The sequence below is a fragment of the Tupaia chinensis genome, unplaced genomic scaffold (genome assembly GCF_000334495.1).
Source record: "Tupaia chinensis unplaced genomic scaffold, TupChi_1.0 Scaffold000335_1, whole genome shotgun sequence".
Lineage (NCBI taxonomy): Eukaryota > Metazoa > Chordata > Mammalia > Scandentia > Tupaiidae > Tupaia > Tupaia belangeri.
The window spans coordinates 6,669,324-6,673,757 of NW_006159829.1; positions in this window are offsets into that span (position 1 = coordinate 6,669,324).

The window sequence follows — 4,434 nt, forward strand, 5'->3', positions numbered from 1 at the left end:
TAGACAACAAGGCAGATAGAGGTCAGAATATTTGCACACGCGCACACACACACAGTCTAAACTGATGGGCATGGCTCAGGAAAAAAGGCCAATGGATCTGTGTAATGAACTACAGATTGAGCCTGATTTGTCCCCTGGTCCCAGTCAATGGTGGCCTCAGGCAGCCTTCCCACTGACAGAGGGACAGAGCCCTGGACGAGCCCTTAGCATCACCCTCTGTGTAAGCAAATTGCTCTATAAAGGAAAAGTAAGGTCTGAACCAAGCTGACCATGCTCAAATTAATCCTGTCAGTCCTCCAGTGACAGAGGTCATTACTGTGCCCGGTACAGAGTAAGAAACGAAACCAAGACTGTTGCAGCCAGTAGGCTGCCCAACATGAAAGCAGCACCCAGTCTAAGGGAACAAAGAAATCCTCCCTGACACCAGATGCTGCCTGCCTTGTCTTGATTTTGTTATGTCAATGTGTTGTGTCTAAGACCTTCATGTTCATTATCTCATTTAGTCTTTCTAGAACCCTGGGTAGAAGGTATGAATACCATGCATGACTCATAGGTAAGAAAGTGAAGATCTGAGAGACTATTGGCTTGTCGAGAGAGACCCAGGAGTGGAAGCCAGGGCATCTGATTCAATTTTGTTTTTTTTTAACTCCCCCATTTTTTAAACGTATGAGTCCCAACAAAGATTAGTCTCATACCCAGAAAAAAATCTTTCCAATAACTGGTCACAATTGAGGCTTTCGTGTTAATATAAATTCCTTTTGGAGGCTGACAGTTAGATGCTGTGTATTGAAAGCCTGATCTTGAGTCAGCTGGTGGTGTGCTGATTAACTCGGCTACCTCTCACAGGCTGACTGTGCATTTCAAGTTTCAGACTCAGCATCTTGAGAAACACATCAGGTGCATGTGTGTGAGTGCCCAAAATCCCCACAGAAGAAAGAAATGGAGGAGAAAGGATTTTATTGTAGCGATCCCAATGGAGGGATGCTTTCTCACTTTCCCTCTCTCTCTCCGTCTTTCTCTGGTGAGCACATACACCTTCTGGCAAATTTTTTATAAAAAGAGAGAAAAAGAAAACCAGATCCTGCATGTATAGCCCTGGTGGCTTGAGAAATGCTTTGTGTGTGTGTGTGTGTGTGTGTGTGTGTGTGTGTGTGTGCATTCCCAAAATTCTGACAGGAAGAAGAAATGGAGGGAAAAGATCAGGGGTTCTTCCCCCACTCCCGACAACTAGAAGATTCTGTATACTTTGCTTTCTAGCTCTGTCCCTTGATGTCTGAAAATGTTGCAGATCCTACCAGTGTCAATTAAAAAAGAAAAATTCCTTTTCATTCCTCAAAGCAACAGACTATAAGACCTCACAACAGTTTGAGGGGAATAATATACCAAGTGTCAGAAAGACACAAATTAGGAAAGCAGAAAAAACCTTAGGTGCCCATATTTCTGACCTCATATCACAGAGCTACCAGTGAGAAAAGGGAGGGCATTTGCTCAGGGCCATCCAGCTGATGACTCCCACGGTTGGGAATCGAGCCCTGTAGCTGTGACTGAGATTTTTATTTCTTACTGCATTTCTTCACAAGCACACTGGCACTCATAGACCCAACGTGCACTCAAAACGCATGCATTAGTCTTGGCACCAGCACTGCCCAGGGGATCTGAGCTACAGCTACATGTGCATCACCTGGGTGGCCTTAGGAAGGTCACCTTGACACTCTGAGTCTTGGTGATTTCCTTATTGCAAGGCAAAAACTCCACATGATCTTGAAACCACCTTGCTCACTGACTGTTTGAGGGTCATGTGAGAGGGAGCCATGTACGTAAGCAGATGCAAAAGCAAGCTTGGAGTTTGAACTGCGTCTGTGTAGCAGAGCTGCCGCATGGCTCTGCCTTTATTTCCTGTAGCACTGCCCAGATTTAAGTACGGAAAAATTTGATTCAGAACCAGCAAATGGGGTTAAAGTTAAGGTGGCTGGATAACACATGGCTGACTGCACAGTTCAAGTTCAAGTCCCAGATCCAGAGGCTTGAAAATCTCTCCTGACACATGTACATGCAGGCCCAAAATTCTGAGAGGAGAGTGAAGAAGAGGGAATTTCAATGTGGGAGGGTTCTTTCGCTTTCCTTTTCTCTCTGTCTCTGTCTCTAGCAAGCACAAGAGAAAGAAAAACAAAAGAATTATTTTCAGCCCCCTTTATTCTAATTTTTGATCAAGATGGTTCTAGCTAACGCAGGCTCAGGGCTCTGGAGAGTAAGAACCTCCTTCATGAGCCTGAGGAAAAGGCCCAGGTCAAGCAAATGGAGAGAAGGGAAGGAACCTGGTTATGACTAAGCGGCACACTGCAGTCCAACATGTCTTGAAAATGCATTTAAATACTTTCCACAAGGAAAGAGCTTCCATTTTAAGTTAATAAACCCCCCAAAGGAAGAAACCATAGCAGTGCATACACACGACTGAAACATTTTGGTTCAGAATTTATTTTCCCAGACTTGGTGGGAATGTAGCAGGAGAAAATGAAAATGTTGTGAGGGGTGAGCTGCTTCTGTGCGTGAAAGACTCCAGATACTAACACTCACTGGCGCTGTCCTCGGTGTCTGAAAGCGTCAGTCCTACCAGGGAAGCAGTTTCTTCCTTCTGTGGATAAGACTGGGAGAGAGGACAATGGGAGGTACAGACACGGGTGAAGAGAGACAGGGGTCAAAGATACTGCAAGGATACAGCCTAGTGAATGGCAGAAGAAATCAATTAGCCCTAAATATTGACAAAGATCTATAGAGGCATTGTCCTCACCCTGGAATCAAACTGTGGTCCAGAGAACAAGACCCTGCTCTCAGAGTGTGATCTCATTCCTGAGAAGTGAGATGGACTATCAACCAGCACGCAAATCACCTCACTGAGCCATCCATGCTACAGGAGAGAAGAAACTGGGCAACTGTTCTGAGTGCCCTGAGGTCAGGGAAGAGAGAAAGGGTCAGGGAGGTGGCTGAGCTGAGCCCGAATAATGAGGAGGAACTGCCATTCAACTGTCAACGGAAAGAAGCTCCTAGCCAAAGGGCAGAGCAGTCAGCAGGTCTAGAAGTGAGAATAGGTTTGGTGTGGTGGACACAGGGAAAGGCCAGGAGGACTGGAGCGGAGTGGGTAGGGAGATGGTCACAGGAGATGAACTCAAGGAGGTGCACTTGGAAAGCCCAGACAGAGATTAGGGTGCTGATACCCTTTCTGGAACCCAGTCCTTGGGGTGAGCCTGTCTTAGTCAGCATTGACCCAAGAGCCGGGCTCAGCTGCTGTGTAGGATAGAGCCAGGCCCCACCACTGAGCAGGATGGGGACATAGGTGCTGATGCACAGTGGTAGGCCTGGGTTCTCAACTCACAGAGGGAGCCTTAAGAGTATTGATACCAGGACCAGTAGATGGTGTAATGGTTATATCACTGGACCCTATGTAGTCAACCAGGGTTCAAGTCCTAGACCTGGCAGCTTAAAACTCACACCAGGTATGTATGCATGTGTGCCTAAAATTCTGAAAATGAGAGGAGAATGGAGAAGGGATTGTGGTGTGGCCATCCACCCTAAGGGGTAATTTCTCACTTTCTGTCTCTCCAGTGAGTACATGCACACTATATAACAAAAATCTCTTTTAAAAAAAGGAGGAATACTAATACCTCAGGGCCTCCTTCAGAGATTCTGACTTCACTGGTAAGGGGCTCTGTCTGGGTTTTTAATATTCTATGACCATAGGGTGCAGCTATAAGATTGAACCTGCTCTATATGGTGAAGAGAACCAAAGAGGTTTGGAGAAGACAGATTCATGATGACACGCACTTGTCCCTCAAGCTCTTACCTCCCACTGTGGACTGGATGTTCTCCAAGAGTCCATCTGCTCACTTCTAGAACATTCACTGATTCTTCCACTTTGAATAAGACACTTAACCTGTCCTCACATGTGGGAGGTTGAGCAAGGGTGTCACCCAGTATGACACTTCTAGGATGGGAACAAAAGACTCACATCTTTCTTTCCTGCTATGTAATATTTACACTGTAAAATGTAGCCAGGAGGGGCCCCGAAAACTGGACCTCCATGCCCCTGACATGCCTACCTGAGCTATAGTGGTTGGAAGCTTTTGGAGTACTCCAGCATAGAATCTTAAAACTAGGTGATTGTGCATCTTTCTGTCTCCCACATACACCCACACAGCACCCTACCCCTGTCCTTGGGTTTCATTTCCTTCTCAGGCCAATTTATTCATCTGACCATCTTCTTACACCATCAACCACTTTGAAGGAAGACACTGTATCTTTTATTTTCTCTGATACATATAAATAGTTATTTTATTAGTTTCCTAAAGGTGTAATGAAGAACTACAGGCTGGATGGATGGAAACAGAAATCAATAGTGTCACGTTCTGGAAGCTAGAAGTCTGCCATCTTGGTTCAGCA